Below are 21,628 nucleotides of genomic sequence, written 5' to 3'. Positions count from 1 at the left end.
ACTTGGCAACCCTTGTGAGGCCTGCTCAGCAGAGAGGGCCCAAGTGCTGACTGGCTCTGCCCCAGCGCGGTTCGACTCGGCTAAATGGAGGGCTGGGAGACATCCTGCCGCTGTGATGACTGAAGGGACACAAACCAGACCCAGGCTTGCTAAGTTAAGTCCGTTCAAAGGAGAAATATTTATATTTTACATTTTAAATAGTCCCCGAGGGATGCACAATATGTTTTTCATCTCGCCTGGGTTTAAGAACTAAGCGTCCTCGAGAAGCAAAGCAGGCCCCGCGAGTGGCGGATTCAAGCGAGAGTGATGTTCTTATCGCGGAGACCAAGACCGCAGCCTTCCAAGACGGACGAGGCTTTCCGCACAGACACACGCCACAGCGGTTACTCAGAAGAAAAGGTGAACGATGGCCTAACGAGGGGCGCGCATCCCATCGCACCCCTGGCTGTCTGGACGCAAGCAGCTAAAATGTCACCTGCGTCCCCGTGCTTCTTCTGTATGATTATGTAGCACTAATGCCCATTTCCAGGAATGCGTTTCTTGAGACTATGGGGGAACGATTGACATACTTGTGCAGAGGGAGAGTTAGGAACATTCTAGGAAAACCCACAAAGAGGCGGGGGAAAGGCAGGTAAGCTTCTGATCTGGGCTGACCTGCTACGTACAGTGTGGAAGGAAATTGGGCTGCTTTAGACAGGAAGGTTCTTGAGAGAGAAGGGTGACTACGTCCCTATGGGATCAGAGAGAGACTGGTGTAGTCCAGTTGCTCTCCGGAGAGAGAAAGGACTGCCCAAGTGGATGGACAGGGCGACACCTGGATGTTAGGGCATTGGAAGAAGTCGGTATCTAAAGAAGTGAGGGAAAGAACCAACATGCAGGATGTCTCAGCGGGTGACTCGCTCCTCCTTTCCATCATGGGTACAGCCTTCAGCTCTGTGAGAAACACCAGGACCGTCTACCACAAGCTTCACGCGAGGCCTGCAGGAGCCCTGCCAGGGTGTGGGCCCCAGCTTCCTCGCTCTCCAGCTGTGTGACTTTGGCCAAGTCATTTTATCTCTGGGAGTCAGCGTCCCTATCTGAGAAATGGGGGAAAGAACGGTATTTATCTTTTTAAAATTTAAATAAGCATGTATAGCACTTACTATGTGCTAGAAATTCTTCCAGCTACTTACAAGTATTGACGCATTGATTCATTACATTGAAATAGGTAGCAAAGGTTGTTGTGAGGGTTAAACGAAATAATAGAGGTAATTACTGATAAAACAGCACCCAAAATACAGAAAGTGCTTTGGCAAATGTTGCTAACGTCGTTGTTATTATCATTGTTTCTGAATGGACTCGGTTTAAGCTGGTAACTGGTCTGATAAAAAAATCTTATTAACGGAAGTGACATCATAATAGCTCTCATTTATGGACTGCTCATTACATGCCAGGAACTAAGGTGGGTCGCTTACACAGATCATTGACCCGGCGAGGCAGAAAGTGCTACACCCATGATGAGGACTGAGGCTCAGAGAAGTTAAGGAACTGGTTCAAGTAACCACAGCAAGTAAGTGTCAGAGGCAGGCCTCAAAGCCCAGGCTCTTGCGATACTCCAGGCTACGGAAGGCAGGATAAACACATTTCGTTATCGGTGAACAGACTGCATGAAGAAGTAGACTAGCTTGAACTGCCGATGTGGGCATGTGTGTTCTGTAAACATCAGTGGGCTCACGTCACAGGAACTACCACCAAGTAATGGGTATATTCACAGTGCCTGACGTAGTGCTTGGCAGTGGGTTGGGGGTTCCCTATTTCCATTACGTGAGTGATTGCAGACGTGGAATGCTCCCCAACCTCTCATTCTCCCAGTTATAGAGTTACACAAACCATACTGTTAATCCTTTTGCAAGAACACTTTTTGCTGAAGAAAGAGACAAATGAGATCCAGGAAAGAAGACCGTAGCCAAAGGTAGACTCGACACATCCAGGAAGCGTGGAGGCTGGAGTAGGGGTCGGGAGAGCTGGATTCGGGGCTCAGCTCTGCCGCTCACCAATGGCAGCATCTCGGCCAGGCCCATCCTGCTGCCTCAGCTTCCAGTTCCTGGATTCCCAAGTCCTTTGATGAGCCAATAATACAGTCAGACTTGGGAGTAGCGTTGGAATTCAGATACACTGGTCTAAGCCTGAGATGCGGTGACCCAGCCATCCTCCTGGTCAGAGCCTGGACCCCCAGCCCACCTGACTCTGCTGTCTGGATTCCTTGATGCCATATGGAGGGAAGGCTTCAGGAATTAGGGTTGAGGCTCTGACACTCTTTCCAATACTGTGTCTGGGCAGCTTCTTCTCTCTCTCTCAACTCCTTTTCCCCAAAGCAAAGTCAGTTTCTCCAAACCCCTTTCCATAGCTTTCTCTCCTCTGTTACTAACCCTTTGTCATCCAGAACTTGCCTCTGATCTGATCATACATTAAGCCAGCCTCCTGTTGTTTTGAGTTCCACCTTTGGAAAGTAAAGAAACTGAGCTTGAATCCATCGAAGTTTCCTACCAGATCTAGCATCCTATGACTCTGTACATGAAGGTATATATACTCACATCTAATGTCTATTTCGGAGAAGAATTCTGTTTGACAGTTAAGGCTCTGAGTTACCAAGTCAACAATAGTCTTTTTTTCTTTTTAGATTTTTTTTTTTGATGTGGACCATTATTAAAGTCTTTATCGAATTTGTTACAATATTGTTCCTGTTTTATGTTTTGGTTTTTTGGCCCTGAGGCGTGTGGGATCTTAGCTCCCTGACCAGGGATCAAACCCACACCCCCTGAATTGGAAGGTGAAGTCTTAACCACTGGACCACCGAGGAAGTCCCAACAATAATCTTGATATAGGACATAATTGGATAATCAGACAAACATTATTACATATGCTCAAATTTGAGTGTCTCCCCTTGAAATAAGTTGTCAGGAATAAAACCACTTATTTGTATAGAGATTTACCGTTTGAAAACACTCTCAAATGCATTTTCTCATCCTCCTTATACTAACCCTTAAAGAGAGATGGAATTAACCCCTCATCAATATATTACAAACATCAGTGTACTTATGTAAGAATAACCACCTCAAACTTGCATTGAGGGTTAAAGGAGAGATACTTATAATGCCAGGAATAGTGTCTCGTACACAGCTGGTGCTTAACAAATGAAGATGCAGTCCTAGTGCCAACAGTGTTATGGGGGATAGTTGTTTTCATTATGTCATATAATGTAGTGTGGAATGCTCCTCCAAACCCCACTTCTAATATAAAATTACTATCTTCTAAAAAAGACAACTAAACAGAGATCGTATCATATTTTTTCACGTTAGTCATAAAGGAAACACCTGAACAGTGATAAGTCAACAGTTGAGTTCTGGAGCAAGCAGTATACTCTGAATTTGACTAAAGGATTGGTCATTCACTACCAAAAAAGAAAATTACAGGCCAATGTCTTTGATGAATATGGATGCAAAAATTCTCAATAAAATACTAGCAAACCAAATCCAACAACATATAAAAAAGAACATACACCACGACCAATTTGGATTCATCCCAGGGTCATAAGGATGGTTCAACGTAGGCAAATCAGTCAATGTGATAAACTACATCAACAAAAGAAACATCTCAGTAGGTGTAGAAAAAGCATTTAATAAAAGCCAACATCCATTCATGATCAAAACTCTTACCAAAGTGGGTATAGAGGAAACATATCTCAACATAATAAGTTATTTATGACAAACCCACAGCCAATATAATACTTAACAGTGAAAAACTGAAAGCCTTCCCACTAAAATCTAGAAGAAGACAAGGATGCCCATTCTCACCATTCCTATTTGACATAGTACTGGATGTCCTAGCCACAGTAATCAGACAAGAAAAAGAAATCAAAAGAAGGGAAAAGGTAAAATCCTCATTATATGCAGATAACATGATACTATATATAGAAAACACTAAGGACTGCACAAAAACTGCTAGAACTGAGAAACGAACTCAGCAAGGTAGCAGGATACAAGACTAATACAGAAATTGGTTGCATTTCTTTATACTAACAATGAAATATCAGAAAGGCAATGTAAAAAGACAATGCCTTTTACAATCACATTAAAAAAAGTACTTAGGAATAAACCCGACCACCAAGGTGAAAGACTTATATGATAAGAACTATAAAACATTAATGAAGGAAATTGAGATGATTCAAAGAAATGGAAAGATATCCCATGCTCTTGGACTGGAAGAATTAATATTGTTAAAATGTCCATACTACCCAAAGCAATCTACAGATTTAACATGATCCCTATCAAATTACCCGTGACATTTCTTCACAGAACTAGAACAAATATTCCTAAAATTTATATGCCAAAGCAATTCTGAGGAAAAAGAACAAAGCAGGAGGCCTAACTCCCCCAGGCTTCAGACAATATAACAAAGCTACAGTAATCAAAGCAGCATGGTATTAACACAAAAACAGACATATGGATCCATGGAACAGAATAGAGAGCCCAGAAATAAACCCAGACACCTATGGTCAATTAATCTTTGACAAAGGAGGTAAGAATATACAACTGAGAAAAGACAGTCTCTTGAGCAAGTGACGTTGGGAAAGCTGGACAGCCACATGTAAATAAATCAAAGAAGTTAGAACACACCTTCACACCATACACAAAAGTAAACTCAAAATGGCTTAAAGACTTAAATATAAGACATGACACCATAAAACTCTTAGAAGAGAACATAGGCAAAACATTCTCTGACATAAATCGTACCAATGTTTTCTTAGGTCAGTCTCCCAAGGCAACAGAAATAAAAGCAAAAATAAACAAATGCGATATAATCAAGCTTACAAGGTTTTGCACAGCAAAGGAAACCATAAGCAAAATGAAAAGTCAACCTACAGATTGAGAGAAAATATTTGCAAATGATGTGACTGACAAGGGCTTAATTTCCAAATGATACAAAGAGCTCATGCAACTCAACAACAACAACAAAAACCAGTTGAAAAATGGGCATAAGATCTAAATAGACATTCCTCCAAAGAAAACATACAGATGACCAACAGGCTCGTGAAAAGATGCTCAACATTGTTAATTATTAGAGAAATGTAAATCAAAACAATAATGAGGTACCATCACACACTGGTCAGAATGGCCATCGTTAAAATGTCTACAAATAACAAATGCTGGAGAGGGTGTGGAGAAAAGGGAACCCTCCTGCACTGTTGGTAGGAATGTAAATTGGTGCAGGAACTATGGAAAACAGTATGGAGGTTCCTCAAAAACTAAAAATAGAGTTGCCATATGATCCTGCAATCCCACTCCTGGGCATATATCAGACAAAAGTATAATTTAAAAAGATGCATGCACCCCAATGTTCATTGCAGCACTATTTACAATAACTAAGACATGGAAGTAACCTAAATGTCTATCGAAAGATGAATGGATAAAGAAGATGTGGCATATATATATATATATATATAAAATGGAGATCTACTCAGCTACCAAAAAGAATGAAATAATGTCATATGCAGCAACATGGATGGACCTAGAGATTATTATATTAAATGAAGTAAGTCAGAAAGAGAAAGACAAATACCATATGGTACCACTTATAACTGGAATCTAAAGTGTGACACAAATGAACCTATCTATGAAACAGAAACAGACCCACAGACATAGAGAACAGACTTGTGGTTGCCAAGGACGGGGTGGGGAGGGATGGATTGGGTGTTTGGGATTAGCAGATGCAAACTACTACGTATAGAATGGATAAACAACAAGGTCCTACTGTATAGCACAGGGAAATATATTCAATATCCTGTGATAAACCATAATTGAAAAGAATATGAAGAACAATGTATACGTTTATATATATATATATACATATATATATATATATGACTGAATCCCTTTTCTGTACAACAGAAATTAACACAACATTGTAAATCAACTATATTTCATTAAAATAAATAAATAAATGAAAAGAATCAGTCATTGACTTATTATCACAGCCTTTTTTGAAAAAGGTGTCTTAGTCTGTTTGTGATGTTGTAGCAAAATACCATAAACTGGGCGGCTTATAAACAACAGAAATTGATTTCTCACTGTTCTGGAGGTTGGGAAGTCCAAGCCCAAGATGCCGGCAGATTTGGTGTTTGGTGAGGGACCACTTCCTGGTTTGTAGATGGCGCCTTCTCGCTGTGTCCTCACATGGTGGGAGGGGCAAGGGAGCTCTCTGGGGTCTCTTTTATAAGGGCACTAACCCCATTCATGAGGGCTCCACTCTCATGACCTTGTCACCTCCCTACCTCCAAATATTATCACTTTGAGGACTGGGATTTCGACATATGAATTTGGAGGGGGGATGCAAACAACATTCAGTCTGTAGCACAAGTCCAATGACCTTTATCCACCTTGTGACATTGTTAGAATATTAACAAAAAGAATTTTTAAATAATTCACAAAAAAAAGAGACTCACGCTTGTACACCTATGGGTAAATCCTTCAGAGGTCTTATTTGTTATCCCATCCAAAAAGTTAGTCTGGCATTTCATTGGATTGGCCTCTTATTTTTGACTCAACAGGTCTCAGATATGGAGGGAGATTTACAATTTTTGATTGATTCAGTTGCTCATCAAATAGTAACTCAACGCCTTTTGTAGATCAGGTAAAGATTAAGCTTCTGGAAATACCCAGATGCATGAGAAAATGCAGAGATAGCCCTCTGGTGGGAAATAGGGCGATCTCTACTGTAATAAACCACAGAGCCCCAGGAGCCGTGATAGAGGCTCGATGGGAACATAAAAGATGGTGACATCATCCCCCTGGGCTTGGTGAGACCTAGGAGAATGAGGGAAGAACTTGTGGAAGAGCTCGTGCCTGAGGCAAGCCAGGCAGAGGGAACCTCCCTGCTGATACACAGAGGTGAGGAAGAGCAAGAGGAAAATATGCAAAGCAGTCTGATTTGATTGGTGCCTAAAACACAAAGAAGGAGGAGACAAAAATGCAGCAGGAGAAGTAGAAAGAGGACAAATCACAGTCTTTACTCCACGTTAAGTAACTTAGACATTTTCATGGAGGCAGTAGGGAGAAACAAAATATTCTTTTCAATTTACTTATTTACTTTTGGCTGTGTTGGGTCTTCGTTGCTGCACGCAGGTTTTCTCTAGTTGTGGCGAACGGGGGCCACTCTTTGCTGTGGTGCGTGGGCTTCTCACTGTGGTGGCTTTTCTTGTTGCGGAGCATGGGCTGTAGGAGCATGGGCTTCAGTAGTTGTGGCACACGGGCTCAGTAGCTGTGGCTCACAGGCTCTAGAGCGCAGGCTCAGTAGTTGTGGTGTATGGGCCTAGTTGCTCCACGGCATGTGGGATCTTCCTGGACCGGGGATCGAATTCTCGTGCCCTGAATTGGCAGGCAGATTCTTAACCACTGCGCCACCAGGGAAGTCCCACAGACAAAATATTTTGAATAGAGGAGTGACTTGATTTGGCTCTTAGACAGTTCATTTTGACAAATTTTGGGGCAGTAGGCTAAGTTAGAAGAGTACAGAAGTGAATAAGAGCTATCATTTTACCCTGAGAGAACAAAAGTTGAGGGGAAAAGATAGACAAGGAAAGACGTCACTTCAAAACACTTGCTGAGTACTCTGATGACCTGGATATTTGCAAAAAGAACACCCAGATAGAGTTGGCGAACCCAAAACAGCTCCAAAAATAGATGGGAAAATGCTTCTCTTTCCTGAGCTGTACGTTTGAGTCTTTGCAACACAAGTACATTGTCTGCCTTTATTCCTTGCAACAAAATGCCCCTGCACAGGCATCAGCTCCCAGACTTGGTGGGGGGCCTTAGAGGTCGTCTAGTTTCATATCTCTTTAATAACAGCCTTCCTCAACTGTTATTAAACCACCCAAGTCAGCTTGTTCCACTGTTGGAAGTAGATATGTTAAAAAGGTGATTCCTGCATAATATTTCAGAGGTTCCTCTCCCAGTAATGTCTTTTAACTCTCATTTGAGGCAGCGTATGTAACGAGAAAGACCCCAGACCAGAGAATCACAATGGCTCTGCCATTTACTAGCTGTGTGGTCTTGGGTTAGTTACTTAAACTTTCTGACTCAAGTTTCTCATCTCTAAAATGGTTTAATATGGGACTTACATGATAAGAGAAATATAGGTAAAGCAATAAGCAAGCCCCTTGTATAATAAAGTTCAGTAAATAACAGCTGTTACTATGATGATTAAAACATCATTTCTGGGGCTCCCCTGGTGGTGCAGTGGTTCGGAGTCCACCTGCCGATGCAGGGGACGCGGGTTCGTGCCCCGGTCCGGGAAGATCCCACGTGCCGCGGAGCGGCTGGGCCCATGAGCCATGGCCGCTGGGCCTGCACGTCCGGAGCCTGTGCTCCGCAGCGGTGAGAGGCCACAACAGTGAGGGGCCCGCGTACTGCAAAAAAAAAAAAAAAAAGCAAAAAGACCCCATCATTTCTGGATATGCCTGGGCCCTCCCTTTAAAAAAAAAAAAAAAAAAAAAACGAAAAAAGCAAAACTTTCATGAACTCTCTTCAAATGTTGGTCCCGGTATTGAACTCATTACCTGGGTTCATCACAGGTAATATGGTCACAGAATACTGTCCCTCTTGGGCAGAAAAATATATATATTTGGCAATTTCAGACATTTATTTCCAACTATTCTCCACTGTAGAGAGCTGAGCTGGGTGACTTAGCCCTAGAAGAGCTTCACCTCTTCCAGTTTAGCCTGATAACCAGGTAGTTCTCTGTGCATTTTTTTTAAGGGTGATGCATTTAAAACTCCAGATGAGACCCATTTCTTACCCATCATAATCACAGTAGGTGACCTTGTGTACCTAACATTTCACAACTGCTTCCTGGATTGCTCAGTAACTCAAGATGAATAAATAGTTTCTGATTCAAGGTGGTGACACAGCGGGATCCTGAACTCACCTCCTCCCACAGACACACTGACTCTACAGCTACATAAGGAACGATTTCCTCATGAAAAAAACCCAAAACTAGCTGAGTGCCTCCTCCATTTTGGACGAATGAGAAGAAAACCCACATGGAAGCAGGTAGGAGGGGCTGAGGCACAATCTCACTATAAACCCCACCAGCCACACGGTGACAACCCACAGTCAGGAGGGAACTCAGAACCCCGAGCTTCTCCCCAAGGAGCAAAGCATTTGACCCCCATATCAGGCAGCCAACTCTTCAGACCTGCACCTGAGAGATGAGCCCCCCCAAACATCTAGCTTAGAAAGCCAACAGGGCTTGTTCCGTGAGACCCGTAGATGACTGCAAACTGAGAAACAACCCTTAAAGGGCTCACATGCTGGGACTCTCACCGCAGGGACCAGGCAGAGGCAGAAACTGAGAGGTGCCCAGACATCCTACAACAGAAGCTTACTGCGTATTTGTGTATCCTAAAGCATCATCCCAATGGGGGAGGCATCCTATTTAACAGACATTTACAGTTGGCTGAAACACTCTCCAGACAGAGGCCAGCGGCTGCCATCTCCGTGCTCTCCCTCTTCCTCACTCCAGGTGGCCGGTGTCACCCCAAAAGGAGCTTCTCACTTGTGCGGCACCCTGAATCGTGCAACTGCTGTCCAGGAGATTCATCGTGGCTCTGGCGCCCAGAGGCACTTACACGAGTGGGTCCAGTGGAGAAAGAATTCTTAACCAGCTGACACTCCAGGGACACAGCAGAAAGGTAGAAGATTGGGGTACCCAGTGTCTCTGTGAAAGAGGCCTGTTAGCTTATCTTAGAGCTGCAGCTGGAGGGTCAGGCTTCTACTCAACACGCATCAGAGGGCGGACTTCAATCCTCTCCAGAGACCTTGGAGGGTGGATTCTATCTCTGCACTTCGCTTCTGTTGTGCTCCAGAGGGACAGTCTCTCCCAGAGGGGAGCTTGGACACACAGCTGGTGCCCCAGTTTTTCTGGCTACTTCCCAGGGGATGCTCCTTGATCACCTGATCAGCGGGGTTTGCATTTATGGGACTGGAACAGATGGAAAGACAGGTCTTGGCCTCCCCCCACCCCAGGGCACAATGCAGAAAGCAGACTGAAACACACCCGCAGTCTTTCTGTGAAGGAAGCCTATTTACCTGTCTGGGGGCAGGCTTTGGGTTTGGCACACTTATAGGGGCCTGCGAAGGTGCTTTCCAGGGATGGAGGCTGGGCGCCAGCTTCGTGCTCTCCCTCTGCCCCACTCCAACTTGCTGGTGTCTCCCATAAAGGAGCTTCTACACTGGTCTGGTGTCCCAGTCCTTGCTGCTAATGCCCAGGGGACATATCTTGATCTCCTGGCTCTGATGACCAATGGGGCTTACGTTCGCGGGTCCCATAGGACAGTAACAAATACAGAAAGAGTTCTTAACCAGCTCCCACCCCCAGCGCAGGACAAGAGGTAACAGTGAGGCCACCAGTCTCTCTGTATAAGAATCTTACCAGTATATATTCATTCTGTGGCCTGACGGGCAGACTTCTAACTAAAGGAGCATCTAAGGGCTGATTGTAATCCTCTCCAGAGACCCTGGAGGGTGGGTGCTCTCTTCCACTCTCCCCCTGCTGCACCTCTATCCCCCAGAGGAAAGTGTGTACATGATCCTGGTGCCCTGGGTTACGTCTGGTGCCCCAGTTTTTGTGGCTGCTGTCCAGGGATGCCCCTGGTCACCTGGCTCTGGTGGCCCACGGGGCTTGTGTTCATGGGTCCCCTTAGACTACAACAAATGGAGAGGCTGTTCTTCGCTGGCTGCCACCCCCAGGATACAGCATGGAGACAGCAGACTGAAACACACCCCCAGTTCTTCTGTGAAAAGGCCTATTTGCTTCTTTTGGAGCTTTGGCCTGAGGGCCAGGTTTCTAATTAAACAGAGACCTAAGGGCTGACTGTAATCCTCTCCAGAGACCCTGGAGGGTGGGTGCTTCCCTCTGTACTCTCCCTCTGCTGCACTGGTATCTCCCACAGGGGAGCTTATACTCACTTCTACTGCCCTGGTTTATGTCTGGTGCCCCAGTTTTTGTGGCTGCTGCCCAGGGATGCTCCTTGATCTAGTGGCCAGTGGGGCTTGTGTTTGTGGGTCTCCTTGGACTATAGCAAATGGAGAGACAGTTCTTGGCTGGCTACCACCCCAGGGCACAGCGCAGAGAGAGCAGGCTGAAACACGCCCCCAGTCTTTCTGTGAAAGAGGCCTATTTGCTTGTCTTGGAGCTTTGGCCTGAGTGGAAGGCTTCTGGTTTGGTGCACATCTAGGGGTCTACTGAGGTGCACTCCAGGGGTGGAGCCTGCTGGGTACCATCTCTGTGCCCTCCCTCTGCCTCCTTCTCCCTCTGGGTCGCTAGAATCTGTGGCAGAGGACTATTACTGTATCTTCATTGTGGTCTGAGGGGCAGGGCTCTAATTAAACACAAATCAAGGGGCCAACTACAATCCTCATTAGGGACCAGGGAAGCAAGTTCCATCCTTGCACCCTCCCTCTGGGCTGCCCCAGATCATTGGTTCTGTGGAAAAGAAGCTCTGTACACATACGGTGCCCAGGTTTTGTGTCTGCTGCCCAGAAAGCCTGGCTCTGGTGACCAGTAGGGCTTGTGTTCATGGGTTCAGTGGGACAGTAGCAAAGAGAACAAGACAGTTCTTCATTGGCTATCACACCAGGTTTCAGCACACAGGGAGCAGACAGAAACACTCATCTCCCATTCCTCCTCTGAAGGAGGAATATTTGCATATCTGAAAAGCTGCTGCATGAAGGTCTGGCATCCAATCAGCCTGAATCTAGGTGCTGACTGAGATCTTCCTCTCCGGTACAATGACAGGTCTCAGCACACCCTCAACTATTGGGAGCCCCTAAAAGTAAAGTAGTCTGCTTAGACAATCACAAAGGTTTGAGACACAACCAAGATCTAGGGCAACGCTGAACAATAAGTTTCATTTCCTACATGAGGCCACTCCTTAAGCCTGAGAGAAGTGACTGTTTTATCTAATGCATCTAATGCAAAGTGTGAAAGAAAAAAGTGATGATATGGAGGAATATGTTCCAAATGAAAGAACAAGATACAACCTCAGAAAAAGACCTCAGTGAAATGGAGACATGTGATTTACCTGATCAAAAGTTCACAGTAATTGTCATAAAGATACTCACTGAGCTTGAGAGAAGAATGGATGAAGAAAGTGAGAATTTCAACACAGAGATAGAAAATATAAGCAAGTACCAAAGAGAAGTCACAGAATTGAAGAATATAATAACTCAACTGAAAAATATAACAGAAGGGTTCAACAACAGACCAGAGGAAGCAAAAGAAAGGATGAATGAACTCGAAAGCAGGGCATTGGAATTCACCCAGTTAGAACAGCGAAAAGGAAAAGGAATGAAAAATGAGTGAAGACAGCTTACGGGATGTATGGGGCACTATCAAGCAGGCCAACATTCACATTATGGGAGTCCCAGGAGGAGAAGAGAGAGAGAAAGCGGCAGAAAAATTATCTGAAGAAATAACGGTTCAAAATGTTTCTAACCTGGGAAAGGAAACAGACATCCAGATCCAGGAAGCCCAGGGAGTTCCAAAAAAGATGAACTCAAAGAGACCCACACTATGACACATTATAATTAAGTGTCAAAAGTTAAGGACAAAGAGAGAATCTTAAAAGCAGCAAGAGAAAAACAGCTTGTTATAAACAAGGGAACCCCCATAAGACTATCAGCAGATTTTTTTCAGCAGACATTTGGCAGTCCAGAAGGAAGTGGCATGATATATTTAAAGAGCTAAAACAAAACAAAACAACAAAACACTGTCAAACAAGACTACTCTACCTGACAAAGTTGTCGTTCAGTGTTGAAGACAAGATAAAATTTTGCAGCCAAGCAAAAGCTAAAGGAATGCATCACCCCTAGACCAGCCTTACAAGAATTGTTAGAGGCACTTCTTTAAGCTGAGCAAAAGGGCACCAATTAGGAACAGGGAAACATGTGAAGGTACAAATCTCACTGGTAAAGGTAAATATATAGTAAAATTCAAAATAATCTAATGTAAAGGTGGTGTGTTGATGACTTAAAAACTATATGAAGGTTAAAAGACAAAAGTAGTAAAGAAACATAATTACAATAATTTCTTAATGGATACACAGATGTACACTGTGACATCAAAAACATAAAACATGGGTGGGGGAAGTAAAAATGTAGAGTTTTAGAATGCATTCCAACTTAAGCTGTTATCAACTTAATATGGATTGTTACAAATATAAGTTGTTTTATATAAGCCTCATGGTAACCATAATGCAAAAACCAATTGGAGATACACAAAAGATCAAAAGAAAGATACCTAAACTTTCACTACAGAAAATCATCAAATCACAAAGGAAGAGGGCAAGGGAAGAAGAAAGAGACAGAGGAATTAAAAACAATCAGAAAAGAATTAACAAAATGTCAATAAGTACAGTTGACCCTTGAACAACATGGGGATTAGGGGCACTGGCCCCCCACACAGTCAAAAGTCTGCATAAAACGTAGAGTCAGCCATCCGTATTTGTAGTTCCTCCACATCCACAGTTCCTCTGTGTCCACAGTTCCACATCCAAGGATTCAACCAACCACAGATCGTGTAGTATTATAGTTTTTACTACTGAAAAAATTCTACATATAAGTGGACCGATACAGTTGAAACCCACATTTTTCAAGGGTCAAATGTACTTACCTGTCAATCACTTTACCTGTAAATGGACTAAAATTCTCTAATCAAAAGACACAGAGTGGCTGAATGGATAAAACAACAAGACCCATCTATATGCAGCCTACAGGAGATTCACTTCAGATGTAAGGACACACACAGACTGAAAGTGAAGGGGTGGAAAAAGATATTTCATGCAAATGGAAAACAAAAGAAAGCTCAGGCACCTATACAAATATGAGACAAAATACACTTCAAGACAAAGACGGTAAGAAGAGACAAAGAAGGTCATTATATAATGATAAAGGGGTCAATTCAACAAGAAGATACAACATTTGTAAATATTTACACAACCGACTTAGGAGCACCTAAATATATAAAGCAAATATTAACAGACCTAAAGGGAGAAACAGACAGCAATACAATAATAGTAAAGGGGGCTTCCCTGGTGGCACAGTGGTTGAGAGTCCGCCTGCTGATGCAGAGGACACGGGTTCGTGCCCCGGTCCGGGAAGATCCCACATGCCGCAGAGCGACTGGGCCCGTGAGCCATGGCCGCTAAGCCTGCGCGTCCGGAGCCTGTGCTCCGCAACGGGAGAGGCCACAACAGTGAGAGGCCCGCATACTGCAAAAAACAAACAAACAAAAAATAATAATAGTAGAGGACTTCAACACCCTACTTTCATCAAATGGATAGATCATTCACACAGAAAATCAGGAAGAAAGTATCAGCCTTAAATGACACGTTAGACAACATGAATTTATCAAACACATACAGAACATTTCATTGAAAAGCAACAAAATATACATTCTTCTCCAGCACAGATGAAATATTCTCCAGGTTAGACCACCGTGTTAGGCCCGTCTTAATAAATTTAAGAATAATGAAATCATATCAAGCATTTTTCCAATTACAATGGTATGAAACTAGAAATCAATTACAAGAAGAAAACTGAAAAATTTACAAATATGTGAAGGTTAAACAACATGCTACTGAACAACAAACAGGTCAAAGAAGAAAATTCAAAAAAATACCTTGAAACAAATTAGAATGGAAATACCACATACCAAAACTTATGGGATGCAGAAAAAGCAGTTCTAAGAGGGAAGTTCCTAGTACCTATATCAAGAAACTAGAAAAATATCAGTTAAACAACCTAACCTCATACTTCAAGGAACTAGAAAAAGAAAGACAAATAAATTCCAAAGTTAGTAGAAGGAAAGAAATAACAAGATCAGAGTGGAATTTCATAGTAAAATAGACACTAAAAAGACAACAGAAAATATCAGTGAAACTGTAACAGAGAGAAACAAACCTGACTCCATATTGAATCTATTCCTTTAGCTCTAACTTTTGTGCTCTGTTGCCTGTGCCTCGTCATGCTGGTTCTGCACCTTTCATAAAAGAATGTTGCTTATAACCTGAAATATACAGTCTATCCCATTCTCAAAACTCTGACCTTTAAAAGTATAACACTTTTCCATTCATATAGAGATAAACAGTTGCAGAACAAATAGCTGCAGACAAACATATTTGTCTTGTTGGAGGTTTGTAGAAGCATTGTGACCAGACTTACTTGGACAGCTGCAAGAATAAAGGATTCTGGTAAGAAGTTTGCAACAAACAGCCACACTCCCTCCCCTTTCAGTATAAAACAAGCCTGAATTCTAACTTGGGTAAGATAGCTCTTTGGGCCACTAGTCTACCGTCTTTTTGACCTGCTGGCTTTCTGAATAAAGTCACTATTCGTTGCCCCAACAATTCATCTCTTGATTTACTGGCCTGTCGTGGGATGAGCAGTAAGAGGTTGGACTCAGTAATAAAACTAAAAGCTGGTTCTTGGAAAAGATAACCACAACTGACAAATCTTTAGCTTGACTCACCAAGAAAAAATGAGAGACAAATCATATAAATAAAATCAGAAATAAAGAAGATATTACAACTGTTACCACAGAAAAACAAAGGATCGTAAGAGACTACTACGAACAGTTATTGGACAACATTGAAGAACTGGATAAGTTGCTAGAAACACATATCAAGACTGAACCATGAAGAAAAGAATAACTGAACAGACTGATTCCTAGTAAGGAGATTGAATTAGTAATCAAAAACCTTCCAACAAACAAAAGTCCAGGACCAGATGGCTTCAGTGATGATTCTACCAAACATTTAAAGACGAATTAATACCACTCCTCAAACTCTTCCAGGAAAATAGAAGAGGAGGGAACAAACTTTTTTCTCAAGTCGAGCATTACTCTGATATGAAAGCCAGACAAGGATGCCACAAGAAAAGAAAATTACAGGCCAATATCCCTGATGAACATGTACAAGAATCTTCAACAAAATATTAGCAAGCCAAATTCCACAATTCATTAAAAGATCATACACCAGCATCAAGTGGGGTTAATTCCAGGGATGCAAGGATGGTTAAACAACCACAGATCAAGCAATGTGATACATCACATTAAAAAGACAAAGAATAAAAACCACACGATCATCCCAACAGATTCAGAAAAAGCACTTGACAAAATTTAACAACCATTTTTTAAAATAAAATCTCTCAACAAAGTGGGTGTAGAGGAAACATACCTAAACACAATTCAGGCCATATATGACAAGCTCAAAACTAACATTATACTCAATGGTGTAAAAGCTTTTCCTCTAATATTAGGAACAAGACAAGGATGCCTACACTTATCACTTTATTCAACATAATATTGGAGTCCTAGCCAGAGAAATTAGGTAAAAAAAAAAAAAAAAAAAAAAAAAAGGGAAGGAATAAAGACGGGGAGGGAGGGAGGAAGGAAGAAAAGGTATACAAATCAGAAAGGAAGAATTTAAACTGCCACTATTTGCAGATGACATGAGACTACAAAGAGAACACCCTGAAGACTGTTAGAACTAAAAAGTAGATTAAGTACAGTTGCAGGACATAAAATCAGCATACAAAAATCAGCTGCATTTCTATATACTAACAACAAGCTATCAGAAAGAGAACTTAAGAAAGCAATCCCATTTACAACAGCATTAAAAAGACTAAAATACTTAGGGATAAATATAACCAAGGAGGTGAAAGACTTATACACTGATAACTATAAAATACTGATGAAAGAAATTGAAGATACAAATAAATGGAAAGATACTCCATGGTCATGGATTAGAAGAATTAATATTGTTACAATGTCCATACCACCCAAAACAATCTACAGATCCAATGCAATCTCTATCAAAATTCCAATGGCATTTTTCCCCAGAAATAGAAGGAGCAGTCCTAAAATTTGTATAGATCCACAAAAGACCCTGAATAGCTAAAGCAATTGTGAGAAAGAATAAAGCTAGAGGCATCACACTTCCTGATTCCAAACTACTTTACAAAGCTGTAGTAATCAAAACAGTATGGTATTGGCATAAAAACAGACACATAGATCAAAGGAACAGAATAGAGAGCCCAGAAATAAACCCATGCATATAGGGTCAATTAATTTATGACAAAAAAGCCAAGAATATACAATGGGGAAAGAACAGTCTCTTGAATAAACAGTCTGGGAAAACTGGACCCCCACATGTAAAAGAATGAAACCGGACCACTATCTTACAAAATACACAAAAATTAACTCAAAATGGATTAAAAACTTGAATGTAAGCCCTGAAACCATAAAACTCCTAGAAGAAAACGTAGGCAATAAGCTCTTTGACATCAGTCTTAGTGATGATTTTTTGGATTTGACACAAAAAGCAAAGGCAACAAAAGCAAAAATAAACAAGTGGAACTACATCAAACTAAAAAGCTTCTGCACAGCAAAGGAAACTATCAACAAAATGAAAGTGAATCTGCCAAATGAGAGAAAATATTTGCAAATCATATATCTAATAAAGGATATGATTAGACATACAGATGGCCAACAGGTATATGAAAAGGTGCTCAATATCACTATTTATCAGGGAAATGCAAATCAAAACCATAATGAGATATCAAGTTACATCTGTTAGAATGGCTATTATTTTTAAAAAATGACAAGTGTTGGTGAGAATGTGGAGAAAAGGGAATCATTGTGCACTACTGGCTGGAAGGTCAATTGGTACAGTCACTGTGGAAAACAGTATGGAGATTCTTCAAATATCACTACCATATGATCCAAGATTCCACTTCTGGTATTTATCTGAAGGCAACAAAAACACTAACTTAAAAAGATGTCTAGGGACTTCCCTGGTGGCACAGTGGTTAAGAATCCGCCTCAGGGGACACATGTTCGAGCCCTGGTCCGGAAAGATGCCACATGCCGCAGAGCAACTAAGCCTGTGCACCACAACTGCTGAGCCTGCGCTCTACACCCCGTGAGCCACAACTACTGAGCTTGCGTGCCACATCTACTGAAGCCTGCGTGCCTAGAGCCTGTGCTCCACAACAAGAGAAGCCACCGCAATGAGAAGCCCATACACTGCAACAAAGAGTAGCCCCCACCCGCCACAACTAGAGAAAGCCCGCGTGCAGCAACAAACACCCAACGCAGCCAAAATAAATCGGCAGGCGGACTCTCAACCACTGCGCCACCAGGGAAGCCCAATAATTTATTTTTTAAAAAAAGATATCTCTACACTCATGTTCGCTGCAGCCCTGTTTACAATAACAAAGATATGGAGGCAACCTAAGGGTCCCTGATGGACGAATGGATAAAGAAGATGTGATACATATATGGATATACCTATGTACAATGAAATATATTCAGCTATAAAAAAGAATGAAATATTGCCATTTGCAATAAAATGGGCTGACTTTGAGGGCAGTACACTAAATGAAAGGGGTCAGACAGAGAAATATAAGTACCATATGATCTCATTTATATGTGAAATCTAAAACCAAAACCATGAGCTCATAGATACAGAGAACAGATTAGTGGTTGCCAGAGGCGGGGGGTAAGGGGTGGGCAAAATAGGCAAAGGGTGTCAAACTTTAGTTATAAAATAAATAAGTTATGGGATGTAGTACAGCATGGTGACTATAGTTAATAATACTGTATTGTGTGCTTGAAACTCGCTAAGAGAGTAGATCCTAAAAGTTCTCATCACGAGAAATAAAGAAGTTGTAACTACTGTGGTGATGGATGCTAACGCGACTCGTGGTGGTGGATTGTTTAACAATATGCACAAGCACTGGATCATTATGTTGTACACCAGAAACTAATAAGGTAATACATCAATTATATTTTAACAAAAAATTCCTTAAGCCTAGAAACCTTTTGAAATTTTAGAACTTAAAGAATTCATTTGTTAAATGGCGTTAAGCTGTATGAAAATAACTTCCATTAAAAAGAAACAAACATGCTGTATAGACTGTAGATCCTCATGGGAAGAAATTAACATGAACAAGAATAAGCAAAGCCACCTTAAATGACTGAGACCTTACAGAGGAGAAGGGTGGACTGGGACCAGAGAGGATGGTAAAAATTGTTAAGATTGCTGGACCAGAAATCTGAGATCTCGAGCTGAGTCCTTGGTCAACGGCTTTACAGAGAGAGATAAGAGCTTGGGCTGTCATTCAGACTCTCCAAACCTCAACTTCTTCTCTATAGAGGCTGTGTGTTGCAGGGATTGAGGTCACATATTCTGGAGCCAGCCTGCCTTAGCTCTGTAACCTTGGGCAAGTTAACTGACCCCTCTGGGCCTCAGTTTCTTCGTCTGTAAAAGGGGGGATGAAAAGAGTGTTTCACCTATACTTCCAGGCTTCTTAAGAGAATTAAATGAGTCTTATAAAGCACCTTTAATAGTATCTGGCACCTCGTAAGCACTATAAAAAGATTTGCTATTACATCACCACTATAAAAGCAAAGAGTTGAATTAAATCTCTGAGGTTGGTTCTTGCACCAGCATGCTGGGATGCTGTGGGCTGAGTCTAGGGGCACTCTGCATAGCTATCTGAGACTGTGAAACGAAACAAATCCATAGACCAGAAATCCTGGATACTTTCCAAAATTTTGTGTAAAGTCAAGGGTAGGGGTGGGAATTGGTGAGAGCCTAGGTGGGTCCCAGCTGGCAGCCCCTGTCTCTGTGGGCAGGGGAAGAGGAAGATCTTCCTGTTTTTGTACTGGTCAATATGACTAGGGAGATGGAGGGATTTATCATACAAAGAAAGAAAGCCTCTGAGAAGCAAGAGGCTTTGCAAAGCGGGTTAAGCAGTGGTGGGGCGATGGGCTGGGAGGTGGGGGGAAGGTCCATATGATAAAGTCTGTCTCTGAGACATGAACATTGTGGTAGGGGGAGGGCAGGTGTGTAAGTGCACTTCACAGGCCCTTCACATGGGGTTAGATCACTTTGGATTTGGAAAACTCTCTTTGGCTTCTCAAACTTCCTATGATTTCCAGTGGGTTTTGAGATGTGCCTATGGAGGTAAAAGCTTGACCGTGGGGGGCTCATTGCCCCACACACATGGGTGCTAGGGCAGGTAGGAACATCCGCTGGGTGAGTTGGCGCCGCTGTCCATGGTGTCCCCGCTGTCCACGGTGGCTGTGTGTACCTCCAGCTGGAGGGCACCTGCCCTGTTTGAACAAGCCGGCACTCCCGAGGCTGATGCCTCATGGACCCTGGACCCTTTTCAGAGCTGGTCGCATTCCCTCAGCAGCAGGTGCAACAGGTACATTGGCAACAGGGGCAGTGGGCTGAACTCCTTTGGGCTCTGAATTGAAATCAAGTTGTGACCATAGCCATGACCTCAGACAGGTTCCTCTCCATCAGCTTCCCTTATTCAACCTCCAGGTCCTGAGAAGTGTGATCAGAGTGGAACATAATAGGTTTTGCTTACAGTTAGGGAGTTTGGGATTGACACGTACATACTACTGTATATAAGATAGAAAACCAACAAGCACCTGCTGCATAGCACAGAGAACGCTGCTCAATGTTATGTAACAAACTAAGTGGGAAAAAAATCTGAAAAAGAATGGATACATGTATACGTATAACGGCATCACTTTGCTGTACACCTGAAACTAACACAACAGTGTTAATCAACTATGCTCCATATAAAATAAAAAGTTTAAAATAAAATAAAGTGAGTGCCTCTGGGCAACAAGACTAAATAAATAAGATAAAGAATAAGAGAGAGGGGCTCATGCTGGGTACAAGCATTATGACACTTGGAGGGAGGCTTCCCAGAGGAGATGGCAGACTGGGGGTCAACCAGAGGGCCCCCCCACCATCTCTCCAGCTCTGGAAGTGAGTCAAGGTGAAAAAACAGTAAGGAAATATTTGAGTGACTGGTTTGGAGGCTTGAGTAGAAGATTGTAAAGACATAAAAAGGTTTGATCTCCATTCCCTACCAAGGAAAGACATTTCCATGAGCTGAGGTACAGCCCTGAGAGGTAAACTGTGAAAATGTGATAAAAGAACGGGATACTGATGATGATGGTGGTGATGATGATGTTGATTTAATATTCATTCAGCCTTCAGTATTCTCCAGGCACTGTGCTTCAGGAACAGTAAACATCTCATACTGACCCCACCACAACCTCATGAGGTAGGGTCTATTTTTAGCCCTATTTTACAGAAATAAAAATTGCTCAAAGAAGTTGTAAGTTTATTACGTGGCACTGCTGGGATTCCAGTTTAGCGTCTGAATTCTTAATGCACACAAGAGCCCCAACCTGATCGGTCCAGTCTACCCTAGCAACCAGCATCGTCACAATCCAACCCTTCCCCTCCAGCTTCGAAGAGGAAAGGAAGTTGTCAAAGTGCAGTATCGGGCTCGCCTGCTGGCGCAGTGGTTGAGAGTCCGCCTGCCGATGCAGGGAACATGGGTTTGTGGTCCGGGCTGGGAAGATCCCACATGCCGCGGAGCGGCTGGGCCCAGGAGCCATGTCCTCTGAGCCTGCGCGTCCGGAGCCTGTGCTTCGCAACGGGAGAGACCACAACACCATACCGCAAAAAAAAAAAAAGGTTTGGTATCCTGAGAGGGGC

The sequence above is a fragment of the Neophocaena asiaeorientalis genome, unplaced genomic scaffold (assembly GCF_003031525.2).
Source record: "Neophocaena asiaeorientalis asiaeorientalis breed wild unplaced genomic scaffold, Neophocaena_asiaeorientalis_V1.1 scaffold4, whole genome shotgun sequence".
In the NCBI taxonomy this organism is placed as follows: Eukaryota; Metazoa; Chordata; class Mammalia; order Artiodactyla; family Phocoenidae; genus Neophocaena; species Neophocaena asiaeorientalis.
This window is presented reverse-complemented; position numbering follows the sequence as displayed.